This window comes from Phyllobates terribilis, unplaced genomic scaffold (assembly GCF_046119375.1).
Source record: "Phyllobates terribilis strain yellow unplaced genomic scaffold, ASM4611937v1 Scaffold_7__3_contigs__length_470593459, whole genome shotgun sequence".
Taxonomy (NCBI): domain Eukaryota; kingdom Metazoa; phylum Chordata; class Amphibia; order Anura; family Dendrobatidae; genus Phyllobates; species Phyllobates terribilis.
In genome coordinates this window covers 411,874,669-411,890,143 of record NW_027362767.1, presented here as the reverse complement: position 1 = coordinate 411,890,143, position 15,475 = coordinate 411,874,669, and the positions used below count along the sequence as shown (strand labels likewise).

General features: G+C 47.8%; 1 pseudogene; it reads left to right on the top strand.

The window, feature by feature from the left end:
• Positions 1 to 9,438: 9,438 nt before the first annotated feature.
• Positions 9,439 to 11,046, top strand: LOC141155083 (ras-related C3 botulinum toxin substrate 1 pseudogene; annotated as a pseudogene).
• The last annotated feature ends 4,429 nt before the right edge of the window (positions 11,047 to 15,475 follow it).

The following is a 15,475-nucleotide window of genomic DNA, read 5'->3' as shown; positions in this document are numbered from 1 at the left end:
TGTCTGCGTACTGTGTGCGTCTGCATGTCTGCATACTGTGTGCGTCTGCATGTCTGCATACTGTGTTCCTGTGTGTATGTGCATGTCTGCGTACTGTATGCATGTGCATGTCTGCGTACTGTGTGCGTGTGCATGTCTGCGTTCTGTGTGCGTGTGCATGTCTGCATACTGTATGCGTGTGCATGTCTGCGTACTGTGTGCGTGTGCATGTCTGCGTACTGTATGCGTGTGCATGTCTGCGTACTGTATGCGTCTGCATGTCCGCGTACTTTGTGCAGGTCTGCATACTGTATGCATGTGCATGTCTGCGTACTGTGTGCATGTCTGCATACTGTGTGCGTGTGCATGTCTGCGTACTGTGTTCCTGTGTGTATGTGCATGTCTGCATACTGTATGCATGTGCATGTCTGCGTACTGTGTGCGTGTGCATGTCTGCGTACTGTGTGCGTGTGCATGTCTGCATACTGTGTGCGTGTGCATGTCTGCATACTGTATGCGTGTGCATGTCTGCGTACTGTGTGTGTGTGCATGTCTGCGTACTGCATGCGTGTGCATGTCTGCGTACTGTGTGCGTGTGCATGTATGTGTACTGTATGCGTGTGCATGTCTGCGTACTGTGTGCGTGTGCATGTCTGCGTACTGTATGCGTGTGCATGTCTGCGTACTGTGTCCATGTGCATGTCTGCGTACTGTATGCGTGTGCATGTCTGTGTTCTCTGTGTCTCTGGGCCTTTCTCTGTGTTCCAGTTCCTTGTTTCCTTTCTTACTTCCTTTGCTGTTCCTTCTCCTCTCTCTCTTTTGCTCCGGCCTCCTGACAAGGCCTGCCCGTGGAGCAGAGCCCCTGGAGCAGCTCTGCTCCCTGTCACCTCTCCTCGGACTGCACTCCTCTCTGAACTCACACTGTCCTAAGATGGTGCCCACCTTATATACCTCCCTCTAGCACCCGAGCCCAGGTGACCAGCAACCAATGAGCTCCTACCTATGCCCAGAGACCCACCCCTATCTGCTCCTACACCACTGGGTTTTCCTCCCCCTTCCCACTCCAGCCAGGGACAGATGCTGTCGTGCCTGCACTCCTGTCTCGTGGGAGCACTGTTGAGCTGTCCCTCGGAAATGGGGTGTGTGTGGTGCATGCAGCTAAACGAGTCCTGGTCCACACTCCATCCTTACCCGGGAGTGGAATATCACACCTCTGGTTTGAGGTGCAATACCCCTGCAGCAGCCGAGCCCTCGGGGTGCTACATTTGCGTACTGTGTGCGTGTGCATGTCTGCGTACTGTGTGCATGTGCATGTCTGTGTACTGTATGCGTGTGCATGTCTGCGTACTGTATGCGTCTGCATGTCCGCGTATTTTGTGCATGTCTGCGTACTGTATGCGTCTGCATGTCTGCATACTGTATGCGTCTGCATGTCTGCGTACTGTATGCATGTGCATGTCTGCGTACTGTGTGCGTGTGCATGTCTGCGTACTGTGTGCGTGTGCATGTCTGCGTACTGTATGCGTGTGCATGTTTGCGTACTGTGTGCGTGTGCATGTCTGCGTACTGTGTGCGTGTGCATGTCTTTGTACTGTATGCGTGTGCATGTCTGCGTACTGTGTGCTTGTGCATGTCTGCGTACTGTGTGCATGTGCATGTCTGCGTACTGTATGCGTGTGCATGTCTGCGTACTGTGTGCATGTGCATGTCTGCGTACTGTATGCGTGTACATGTCTGCGTACTGTGTGCGTGTGCATGTCTGCGTACTGTATGCGTGTGCATGTCTGCGTACTGTGTGCGTGTGCATGTCTGAGTACTGTATGCGTGTGCATGTTTGCGTACTGTGTGCGTGTGCATGTCTGCGTACTGTATGCGTGTGCATGTCTGCGTACTGTGTGCTTGTGCATGTCTTTGTACTGTATGCGTGTGCATGTCTGCGTACTGTGTGCGTGTGCATGTCTGCCTACCGTGTGTGTGCATGTCTGCGTACTGTGTGCGTGTGCATGTCTGTGTGCGTGTGCATGTCTGCGTACTGTATGCGTGTGCATGTCTGCGTACTGTGTGCTTGTGCATGTCTGCGTACTGTATGCGTGTGCATGTCTGCGTACTGTGTGCGTGTGCATGTCTGCGTACTGTTTGCGTGTGCATGTCTGCCTACCGTGTGTGTGCATGTCTGCTTACTGTGTGCGTGTGCATGTCTGTGTACTGTGTGCGAGTACATGTCTGTGTACTGTGTGCGTGTGCATGTCTGTGTACTGTATGCGTGTGCATGTCTGCGTACTGTATGCGTCTGCATGTCCGCGTACTTTGTGCATGTCTGCGTACTGTATGCGTGTGCATGTCTGCGTACTGTGTGTGTGTGCATGTCTGCGTACTGTGTGCGTGTGCATGTCTGCGTACGCATGTCTGTGTTCTGTGTGCGTGTGCATGTCTGCGTACTGTGTGCGTGTGCATGTCTGCGTACTGTATGCGTGTGCATGTCTGCGTACTGTATGCGTCTGCATGTCCGCGTACTTTGTGCATGTCTGCATACTGTATGCATGTGCATGTCTGTGTACTGTGTGCATGTGCATGTCTGCGTACTGTGTGCGTGTGCATGTCTGCATACTGTGTGCGTGTGCATGTCTGCATACTGTGTTCCTGTGTGTATGTGCATGTCTGCGTACTGTATGCATGTGCATGTCTGCGTACTGTGTGCGTGTGCATGTCTGCGTTCTGTGTGCGTGTGCATGTCTGCATACTGTATGCGTGTGCATGTCTGCGTACTGTGTGCGTGTGCATGTCTGCGTACTGTGTGCGTGTGCATGTCTGTGTACTGTGTGCATGTGCATGTCTGTGTACTGTATGCGTGTGCATGTCTGCGTACTGTATGCGTCTGCATGTCCGCGTACTTTGTGCATGTCTGCGTACTGTATGCGTCTGCATGTCTGCGTACTGCATGCGTCTGCATGTCTGCATACTGTATGCGTCTGCATGTCTGCGTACTGTGTGCGTGTGCATGTCTGCGTACTGTGTGCGTGTGCATGTCTGCGTACTGTATGCGTGTGCATGTTTGCGTACTGTGTGCGTGTGCATGTCTGCGTACTGTGTGCGTGTGCATGTCTTTGTACTGTATGCGTGTGCATGTCTGCGTACTGTGTGCTTGTGCATGTCTGCGTACTGTGTGCATGTGCATGTCTGCGTACTGTATGCGTGTGCATGTCTGCGTACTGTGTGCATGTGCATGTCTGCGTACTGTATGCGTGTACATGTCTGCGTACTGTGTGCGTGTGCATGTCTGCGTACTGTATGCGTGTGCATGTCTGCGTACTGTGTGCGTGTGCATGTCTGAGTACTGTATGCGTGTGCATGTTTGCGTACTGTGTGCGTGTGCATGTCTGCGTACTGTATGCGTGTGCATGTCTGCGTACTGTGTGCTTGTGCATGTCTTTGTACTGTATGCGTGTGCATGTCTGCGTACTGTGTGCGTGTGCATGTCTGCCTACCGTGTGTGTGCATGTCTGCGTACTGTGTGCGTGTGCATGTCTGTGTGCGTGTGCATGTCTGCGTACTGTATGCGTGTGCATGTCTGCGTACTGTGTGCTTGTGCATGTCTGCGTACTGTATGCGTGTGCATGTCTGCGTACTGTGTGCGTGTGCATGTCTGCGTACTGTTTGCGTGTGCATGTCTGCCTACCGTGTGTGTGCATGTCTGCTTACTGTGTGCGTGTGCATGTCTGTGTACTGTGTGCGAGTACATGTCTGTGTACTGTGTGCGTGTGCATGTCTGTGTACTGTATGCGTGTGCATGTCTGCGTACTGTATGCGTCTGCATGTCCGCGTACTTTGTGCATGTCTGCGTACTGTATGCGTGTGCATGTCTGCGTACTGTGTGTGTGTGCATGTCTGCGTACTGTGTGCGTGTGCATGTCTGCGTACGCATGTCTGTGTTCTGTGTGCGTGTGCATGTCTGCGTACTGTGTGCGTGTGCATGTCTGCGTACTGTATGCGTGTGCATGTCTGCGTACTGTATGCGTCTGCATGTCCGCGTACTTTGTGCATGTCTGCATACTGTATGCATGTGCATGTCTGTGTACTGTGTGCATGTGCATGTCTGCGTACTGTGTGCGTGTGCATGTCTGCATACTGTGTGCGTGTGCATGTCTGCATACTGTGTTCCTGTGTGTATGTGCATGTCTGCGTACTGTATGCATGTGCATGTCTGCGTACTGTGTGCGTGTGCATGTCTGCGTTCTGTGTGCGTGTGCATGTCTGCATACTGTATGCGTGTGCATGTCTGCGTACTGTGTGCGTGTGCATGTCTGCGTACTGTGTGCGTGTGCATGTCTGTGTACTGTGTGCATGTGCATGTCTGTGTACTGTATGCGTGTGCATGTCTGCGTACTGTATGCGTCTGCATGTCCGCGTACTTTGTGCATGTCTGCGTACTGTATGCGTCTGCATGTCTGCGTACTGTATGCGTCTGCATGTCTGCATACTGTATGCGTCTGCATGTCTGCGTACTGTGTGCGTGTGCATGTCTGCGTACTGTGTGCGTGTGCATGTCTGCGTACTGTATGCGTGTGCATGTTTGCGTACTGTGTGCGTGTGCATGTCTGCGTACTGTGTGCGTGTGCATGTCTTTGTACTGTATGCGTGTGCATGTCTGCGTACTGTGTGCTTGTGCATGTCTGCGTACTGTGTGCATGTGCATGTCTGCGTACTGTATGCGTGTGCATGTCTGCGTACTGTGTGCATGTGCATGTCTGCGTACTGTATGCGTGTACATGTCTGCGTACTGTGTGCGTGTGCATGTCTGCGTACTGTATGCGTGTGCATGTCTGCGTACTGTGTGCGTGTGCATGTCTGAGTACTGTATGCGTGTGCATGTTTGCGTACTGTGTGCGTGTGCATGTCTGCGTACTGTATGCGTGTGCATGTCTGCGTACTGTGTGCTTGTGCATGTCTTTGTACTGTATGCGTGTGCATGTCTGCGTACTGTGTGCGTGTGCATGTCTGCCTACCGTGTGTGTGCATGTCTGCGTACTGTGTGCGTGTGCATGTCTGTGTGCGTGTGCATGTCTGCGTACTGTATGCGTGTGCATGTCTGCGTACTGTGTGCGTGTGCATGTCTGCGTACTGTATGCTTGTGCATGTCTGCGTACTGTGTGCGTGTGCATGTCTGCGTACTGTTTGCGTGTGCATGTCTGCCTACCGTGTGTGTGCATGTCTGCTTACTGTGTGCGTGTGCATGTCTGTGTACTGTGTGCGAGTACATGTCTGTGTACTGTGTGCGTGTGCATGTCTGTGTACTGTATGCGTGTGCATGTCTGCGTACTGTATGCGTCTGCATGTCCGCGTACTTTGTGCATGTCTGCGTACTGTATGCGTGTGCATGTCTGCGTACTGTGTGTGTGTGCATGTCTGCGTACTGTGTGCGTGTGCATGTCTGCGTACTGTGTGCGTGTGCATGTCTGCGTACTGTATGCGTGTGCATGTCTGTGTTCTGTGTGCGTGTGCATGTCCGCGTACTTTGTGCATGTCCGCGTACTGTATGCGTGTGCATGTCTGCGTACTGTGTGCGTGTGCATGTCTGCGTACTGTGTGTGTGTGCATGTCTGCGTACTGTGTGCATGTGCATGTCTGCGTACTGTGTGCGTGTGCATGTCTGCGTACTGTATGCGTGTGCATGTCTGTGTTCTGTGTGCGTGTGCATGTCTGCGTACTGTGTGCGTGTGCATGTCTGCGTACTGTATGCGTGTGCATGTCTGTGTACTGTATGCGTGTGCATGTCTGCGTACTGTATGCGTCTGCATGTCCGCGTACTTTGTGCATGTCTGCATACTGTATGCATGTGCATGTCTGTGTACTGTGTGCATGTGCATGTCTGCGTACTGTGTGCGTGTGCATGTCTGCATACTGTGTGCGTGTGCATGTCTGCATACTGTGTTCCTGTGTGTATGTGCATGTCTGCGTACCGTATGCATGTGCATGTCTGCGTACTGTGTGCGTGTGCATGTCTGCGTTCTGTGTGCGTGTGCATGTCTGCATACTGTATGCGTGTGCATGTCTGCGTACTGTGTGCGAGTGCATGTCTGCGTACTGTATGCGTCTGCATGTCCGCGTACTTTGTGCATGTCTGCATACTGTATGCATGTGCATGTCTGTGTACTGTGTGCATGTGCATATCTGCGTACTGTGTGCATGTCTGCATACTGTGTGCGTGTGCATGTCTGCGTACTGTGTTCCTGTGTGTATGTGCATGTCTGCGTACTGTATGCATGTGCATGTCTGCGTACTGTGTGCGTGTGCATGTCTGCGTACTGTGTGCGTGTGCATGTCTGCATACTGTGTGCGTGTGCATGTCTGCATACTGTATGCGTGTGCATGTCTGCATACTGTGTGTGTGTGCATGTCTGCGTACTGCATGCGTGTGCATGTCTGCGTACTGTGTGCGTGTGCATGTCTGTGTACTGTATGCGTGTGCATGTCTGCGTACTGTGTGCGTGTGCATGTCTGCGTACTGTGTGCGTGTGCATGTCTGCGTACTGTATGCGTGTGGATGTTTGCGTACTGTGTGCGTGTGCATGTCTGCGTACTGTATGCGTGTGCATGTCTGCGTACTGGGTGCGTGTGCATGTCTGCATACTGTATGCGTGTGCATGTCTGTGTACTGTATGCGTGTGCATGTCTGTGTACTGTATGCGTGTGCATGTCTCTGTACTGTATGTGTGTGCATGTCTGCGTACTGTATGCGTGTGCATGTCTCTGTACTGTATGTGTGTGCATGTCTGCGTACTGTATGTGTGCATGTCTCTGTACTGTATGTGTGTGCATGTCTGCGTACTGTATGTGTGCATGTCTGCCTACCGTGTGTGTGTGCATGTCTGCGTACTGTATGTGTGCATGTCTCTGTACTGTATGTGTGTGCATGTCTGCGTACTGTATGTGTGCATGTCTGCCTATCGTGTGTGTGCATGTCTGCGTACTGTGTGCGTGTGCATGTCTGTGTACTGTATGTGTGTGCATGTCTGCGTACTGTATGCGTGTGCATGTCTCTGTACTGTATGTGTGTGCATGTCTGCGTACTGTATGTGTGCATGTCTGCCTACCGTGTGTGTGTGCATGTCTGCGTTCTATAAGCGTGTGCATGTCTGAGTACTGTATGCGTGTGCATGTCTGCGTACTGTGTGCGTGTGCATGTCTGCGTACTGTGCGTGTGCATGTCTGTGTACTGTATGCGTGTGCATGTCTGCGTACTGTGTGCGTGTGCATGTCTGCGTACTGTGCGTGTGCATGTCTGTGTACTGTATGCGTGTGCATGTCTGCGCACTGTGTGCTTGTGCATGTCTGTGTACTGTATGCGTGTGCATGTCTGCGCACTGTGTGCTTGTGCATGTCTGCGTACTGTGTGCGTGTGCATGTCTGCGTACTGTGTGCGTGTGCATGTCTGCGTACTGTGTGCGTGTGCATGTATGCGTACTGTATGCGTGTGGATGTTTGCGTACTGTATGGGTGTGCATGTCTGCGTACTGTGTGCGTGTGCATGTCTGCGTACTGTGTGCGTGTGCATGTCTGCGTACTGTGTGCGTGTGCATGTCTGCATACTGTATGCGTGTGCATGTCTGCCTACCGTGTGTGTGCATGTCCGCGTACTGTGTGAGTGTGCATGTCTGTGTACTGTGTGCGTGTGCATGTCTGTGTACTGTATGTGTGTGCATGTCTGCGTACTGTATGCGTGTGCATTTCTGTGTACTGTATGTGTGCATGTCTGCCTACCGTGTGTGTGTGCATGTCTGCGTTCTATATGCGTGTGCATGTCTGCGTACTGTATGCGTGTGCATGTCTGCCTACCGTGTGTGTGCATGTCTGCATACTGTATGCGTGTGCATGTCTGCGTACTGTGTGCGTGTGCATGTCTGCGTACTGTGTGCATGTGCATGTCTGCGTACTGTATGCGTGTGCATGTTTGCGTACTGTGTGCGTGTGCATGTCGGCGTACTGTATGCTTGTGCATGTCTGCGTACTGTGTGCGTGTGCATGTCTGTGTACTGTATGCGTGTGCATGTCTGCGCACTGTGTGCTTGTGCATGTCTGCGTACTGTATGCGTGTGCATGTCTGCGTACGGTGTCCATGTGCATGTCTGAGTACTGTGTGCGTGTGCATGTCTGCGTACTGTATGCGTGTGGATGTTTGCGTACTGTATGCGTGTGCATGTCTGTGTACTGTATGTGTGTGCATGTCTGCGTACTGTATGCGTACTGTATGCGTGTGCATGTCTGTGTATTGTATGCGTGTGCATGTCTGTGTACTGTATGTGTGTGCATGTCTGCGTACTGTATGTGTGCATGTCTGCCTACCGTGTGTGTGTGTGCATGTCTGCGTTCTATATGCGTGTGCATGTCTGCGTACTGTATGCGTGTGCATGTCTGTGTACTGTATGTGTGTGCATGTCTGCGTACTGTATGTGTGCATGTCTGCCTACCGTGTGTGTGCATGTCTGCATTCTATATGCGTGTGCATGTCTGCCTACCGTGTGTGTGCATGTCTGCATACTGTGTGCGTGTGCATGTCTGTGTACTATATGCGTGTGCATGTCTGTGTACTGTATGTGTGTGCATGTCTGCGTACTGTATGTGTGCATGTCTGCCTACCGTGTGTGTGTGTGCATGTCTGCGTTCTATATGCGTGTGCATGTCTGCGTACTGTATGCGTGTGCATGTCTGTGTACTGTATGTGTGTGCATGTCTGCGTACTGTATGTGTGCATGTCTGCCTACCGTGTGTGTGCATGTCTGCATTCTATATGCGTGTGCATGTCTGCCTACCGTGTGTGTGCATGTCTGCGTACTGTATGCGTGTGCATGTCTGTGTACTATATGCGTGTGCATGTCTGTGTACTGTATGTGTGTGCATGTCTGCGTACTGTATGTGTGCATGTCTGCCTACCGTGTGTGTGTGTGCATGTCTGCGTTCTATATGCGTGTGCATGTCTGCGTACTGTATGCGTGTGCATCTCTGCCTACCGTGTGTGTGCATGTCTGCGTACTGTGTGCGTGTGCATGTCTGCGTACTGTATGCGTGTGCATGTCTGCCTACAGTGTGTGTGCATGTCTGTGTACTGTGTGCGTGTGCATGTCTGCGTACTGTATGCGTGTGCATGTCTGCCTACCGTGTGTGTGCATGTCTGTGTACTGTGTGCGTGTGCATGTCTGCGTACTGTATGAGTGCATGTCTGCCTACCGTGTGTGTACATGCATGTCTGCATATGTGAAGGGTGAGGGGGCAGGCTGGGCCCTGTGTTGTATACCTATATTTCTCCGCCGTATCTGTGCATCATGAATGGTGGTGTGTATTAAAGGGGCCACTGAGACTCTCACCTGGGGTCCACAAAAACCTGGAGCCGGCCCTGGCTCTAAAACATTGCTACAGTATGCCTCCTGAAACAACCAGCGCTCTACTACATCGCTGTAGTGGTGGTGGCCGCAGCTTCTGCTTCTACACGGTGCCCTCTTCGGTCTCTCGTACACAGAGGAGCCCGCCGGTGCCGCTGAGGCAGGAGAGAGCTCAGCGGGTCACCCTCGCAGCCCCGTCCGGCCTCTTGCCGCCGCCCCTCATTTTTTCCTCTCTTTTCCCGCTACTGGGAGCATCGACGCGGAGCCGCCATGCAGGCCATCAAGTGTGTGGTGGTGGGCGACAGAGCTGTTGGTAAGACTTGTTTGCTCATCAGTTACACTACAAATGCATTCCCAGGAGAATACATCCCAACTGTATTTGACAACTACTCTGCCAATGTCATGGTGGATGGAAAACCAGTGAATTTAGGATTGTGGGATACTGCTGGACAAGAAGATTATGATAGGTTGCGTCCGCTGTCTTACCCACAGACGGACGTATTTCTAATTTGCTTCTCACTCGTGAGCCCGGCTTCCTTTGAAAATGTTCGTGCTAAGTGGTACCCGGAGGTCCGACACCATTGTCCTAACACTCCCATTATCCTTGTGGGCACAAAACTTGATCTGAGAGACGATAAAGACACAATCGAGAAGCTGAAGGAGAAGAAGCTTACACCTATTACCTATCCTCAGGGACTTGCCATGGCAAAAGAGATCGGTGCGGTGAAATACTTGGAATGCTCAGCACTTACACAGAGAGGACTGAAGACTGTGTTTGACGAAGCAATACGAGCAGTTCTCTGCCCACCCCCAGTGAAGAAAAGGAAGAGAAAATGTCTGCTTTTGTAATCCTCGCTCTCCTCACCCAACCCAGGTCCTAGACTCCAACAATGCCAACTCCCCCCAGCCCTATTTGTAATACTTCATTCTCTGCCTATAATCTTGAATCTACAGAATATTACATTCATTTCCTCCCACATGTGACATGCATCTTTTTTCCAGATTCTACTAATCCCCCTTCCCTAAAGGATAGATTAATCTATTTAGCCTTATTTCCTTTCTGAAAACGGTTTTTCCTTTTATTTTATTTTTTCTTTCACTAATTAATTGTTGCCAAAATGCCCACTTACCGGTTCCATATTTTTGTGCTACGATCATGAGCCATTAAATACTCTATATAATATAAAGACATAACTTTTTACTCCGATACGACTTCTGACTATAGAGGAAGCAACTGTAGCGATACAAGTTGATACTGTTCACACGTTGACAGGAGGCGAGGGCCTTACTGCGTATATTAAAAAGAAATACTTTATTAATCTTAAGTCACTGTATTGCATTGTAAATCAGAATGGTTATTTAGGAATGTTAGAGATATTATGTATCTTTTTACTGCTTGGGTTACAAATAAAAATTTGGGTTAAAGGGTACTAATCTGCTCTTTTGGACATAAAAACATAAATAAAAATAAGACGGCAATGTAAAATAGGTTTCAGGGTTTTACTAGTAAACTGAAGCAACAGTATTTAAAGGTGACACTACCGCTTTGAAAATGGGTAAAAAAAAAAAATTACTGACGTGTTATGGATGCAGTAGGAAAGGTTACTATAGGGTCAGTGCTTCACCAGCTGACTCCCCACTTCATAGGGCATTGAATCCTCCACCTTGGTGTAGGTGGGCAGAGCACATATATAACGAGGAGTGCACCGTGGTATTTCGTGGGTGTAGTACCCAGTGCCGGGAGTCCTTATCGCTGTACTCTGCTACATTGCCGTTGCAGCCGAAGCTATACCCACTCTTGTAAATGTTGGCACAGCTGTCGGGGACTGGTGAAAAATGGAAAAAGTCACAAAATTTTTGTTCAAGTTGCGCAATACTTTTTCGACATTTCAAGCAATTTTATGTAGTGATGATCTAGTATGTTCTATTAACCCTTTCGCCGAGTATGCTCGGGCCGCGCTGCGAGTATTGATAGCTGCTCTGTGATATGGTTGAATCGCTCCCGTGTGCATGATTTGCGACTGTTTGACAGTTTTAATACATGTGAGGAATGTCTATTTCTTACACATTCCTCACATGTAATAAAGCTGTCAAACAGTCACAAATCATGCACACGGGAGCCATTTAACCTTATCACCGAGCAGCTGTAACTACTCGGAGCTCGCCTGAGCATACTCGGACAGAACATACTCGCTCAACACTAATTTTATGCCATTATACAAAAATTTGATATATTGAGCTCGGCGTGTTTCTCTGCGGAACCCATTGAATCCAATGTGTATTGCGTAATACCTCCTTATGTCTGTGGTGGCGCTGTTTCAGAACTGAATGCTTACTGCCGGGTTTCCTTGTAGACTGCAGGTGATCGATGCGATTCCCAGCTGCAGGACATCCTGTAATCAATTTGTCGTTGAGTACTGTTCCAACAAAAAGAGATTGCAAAAAGTGATCACCCCTTTTAGGATCGCACCTACTGACACTACGCAGAGTTTGGTCAGCTGTTTGCCACATTGAGGGGATTTCCCCAGAATTGCATTTTGTATTCTGGCCTTTCTATTTTCTCTTACTGATCTGTTCTCTTCTGCAGCCTGTGTCCCCTCCTCTGGCTTGTGTCATACCATCCTCCTGCGCCTGCATGCCGCCCGGACTAGAAACATTATCCCATCCAAGATCATCATGGTTCTGGCAAACCTACAACATATAAAAGTAACAGTGAGAACTGAATGAACCTGAACTTCAGCAAACAACATGGAAGAGAGCGGAAGAAACTATTCCTTTACGTTCCTCACATCTCCATTTCATACTGATATGATATATCAACCGCTTCATCACCGGGCGATTTTACATTTTTTTCACTTTCATTCATTCCTCCCTGTCTAACAAGAGCCATAACTTTTTTTTTTTTCGTTTTCATTCGATGAGTTGTAGAGTTGAATGACAGCATTCACTTTACAATGTAGATATAATTTGTTAACGGCCTTTGACTCAATCTTAAGCCATGACGACTTGATGGATGAACGCTTTATAAGAAGATTGATATTGTGTAAGCCTAGATAGGTCCACCAGGGTCTTCTCCACCATTATCTTGATAGTATAAAGCCATCGGGTTGCTGGTCTTCCTCTTCACCTTGTTCCTTCTTTTCTTCTGACCATGATGTCCTTCTCCGGTGATTCCTCTCTTTCTATGAGATGTGTCCATGTTGTGGCTCGGTCATCATTGCTTCCAGTGACATGTCTGGCTTGATTTGTTTGTTCTTCTTGCCACCCATGGTATTGATACCATCCTTCTCTAGCACCACATTTCGAAAGCATCAATTCTTCTTCTATCTTGTTCCTTTATCGTCCACCTTTCGCATCTATATGTTACCACAGAAAAGGCCAAACTATGTACGAGCCGTGTCTTCATCACCAGTGAAATGTTCCTCGATTTGAAGACCTTGTCCAGTGACTTTATTGCTGATTTGCCCATAGCTATTCTCCTATTGACTTCAGGTGTCGTCGCTGCATCTTGATCTATCATCGATCATGTACTGAAAAACTGGAGAAAAATTCCAAGTGCAGTGAACGGTAAAAAAAAAGCATAATTGTTTTTGAGTTTTCTTTTTACAGGATTCAGTGTGACCTGGTAACAAGATTCTCTTGGTTAGTACAATTCCAGCGTAATACCAAACTCGTAGGGTTTTTTTGTTTTGTTTTTATACAATTTAGTGGTTAAATATTCAGAATTTTGTAAAAAAAAAAAAAATCGCAATTTTTTATTCTTCCATCAATGGAGCTTGTTGGAAGTTTTTGGTCTGTGAGCCAAGCTGTACTTTTTATTGATACCAGTTTGGGGTACATATAACATTTTGATGGGTTTTTAAGTAAGTGTAGGGACCGAAAAAAGACAATTATGACGCCTCGTTTCACCTTACGGGATGAATATTTTATTTCTTTGGGCAATTACTCACACAGCAGTGGTAAAGGTGTTAATTTTTATATTTTTTAAAAAAAATTTCAACTGTTGGTGAAAAAGAGGAGTGATATATACTTTTTATTTTTTTTACACTTTTAATTAAATCTCTGAGGGGACTTGAAACCTACAATTGCTTGATCTCTTATTCAATACATTGTAATATTGACAATCTCCTGTCGTAGAGCCACAGGTGGGACTTCATGGGAGTTTGAGAATGGCAGACATGGGGGACTTCGGTAGCCCTCCAGCTGCCGTAGCATCTGATTGTTGCTCCATGATCTTGACGCCCAGGAGCCCAAAGCCAATATTTAAAAATACAGAGGTCCCACTTGGCATCGGTATTTAGGAGATTAACCAGCCATTGTTGAGTGCCGGTCATGTAACAGAGCACCTGGTGGTGGCCGTTTATCTTTTTGATTACAATGTGATGTTGATATTTTGGTATCGTTACATTTCTGATGTTCGCTTTGTACATTTTATTAAGTCTGTTTTTAGGGTTTTCCATTGAATGGCCAAACAGTCGCCATCGACACCTTTGGAAATTATCCTTGGACCAAGCCTCCGCCTCATAGCGTTGGACAGGCAGCTTTAAGACAATGAGTTTAGGACATCACCGAAGCATCTATGTTTGTGTATCGGAAGTTTAGACTAGGCTGGGCCTCCAGATCTTGGTTGTCCGGTTCCTGACTTCACGTGACTTACACACAACCACAAAGATTCTCCATTACTGACAATCATCAATTAATAACGGGGATATGAATATTCCTTGTTCTGCTGCTTCCTGCTATCGCCTTCAAAAACATCACCTAAAAGACATTTAATGAATAATGTAAATTTCACTTGACTTTGTCTACAATATGTCACTTACCATAAATATGTAATGTTCTTTACTTACTTGCTATGTACTTACAATTGCTCATTTTGCCTTTCTACCCAGTTAATTCTTCTCTTTTCAATTAGGTCTATGACATCATGTGATTAAAAACTGACTAGCTGAATCCTTCTAAGCTCTATATAGAAACAGGAGGTCAATTTTCCCTGCATGACTCATGAGTCATCACTGCAAAAGTCCCTGGCAGGGGGGAGGAGGGAGCAGCTAGGTCAGAAGTTGAAGAGGGGGATGACTTATGCAGGAAAAAGAGACTTTCCATTTCTACATAGAGAAAAGAGAAGAATTAACTGGGTAGAAAGGCAAATGAGCAATTGTAAGTACACTGTGCTATATAATATGATTAATGCAATATATTAAGAGGATAAAAACTTTGATGGGAGGAGGAGTGCTTCTTTAAAAATGAAAACATATTACATTGTTAAACAGCCCTTATAAATACTACTTAAAGGGAATTTTCAGGACATGCAAATGTTGACCAGAATAAGTTCAGAATACTTTTTTTTTGTAACAAGAGATGTGAATGAAGGATGATAATGGAGGATGTACACACTTTTGTGTTAATCCTGCATTGTCGCACACACGGGGTAAAAGTGCTGCAAAAGTTTTATACTGTTCTCCTCTCAAATTGACATTTAAAAGGGATTGTTGTTTATAATAAACAAGTTATCCCCTATTGACAGGATAGAAGATAACTTATTGATCATGGGGGTCCAACTTCTGGGACCTGCACAGATCGGGGCACTTTTATCCCTGTTAGAATGCTATGACAAGTCGGATACCCGACAGCTGCTCTATTAATTCTTGATGGGGCTGCCAGAAAAAGCAACGCTCGACAGCCCTATAGGGCGAATGCATCAGCACTGTTGATAAAAGTGTCCCGCTCTATTGATCCGTGGAGCTCCCAGTGGTCGGACCACCACTGATCAATAAGAGATCACCTATCATGAGGATAGATAATGACTTATTTTTATCAGAGATCTTCAGTTCCATATGCTGTACATGTAGAAGAGGATGACTTCTTGATGACTTTTTCTATAAGTTTATATTTCAGTAATACCTCCGACAGTCAGTCACAGGGTGTGTGCCATGCAGAACACAACTAAATCAACTATTTTTCCATTTTTCTCCTTCCGTATATTTTTCAATCATGCTCAGTGACCACTCCTGACCCTTTGTATGACTGGTATTGCTCGCTCCTCTTCCTCATCACGACCACTGGCACCACTACCACGCCCTTCACTAGAAGATACTCCACATTCCTGTGCACATCTGACT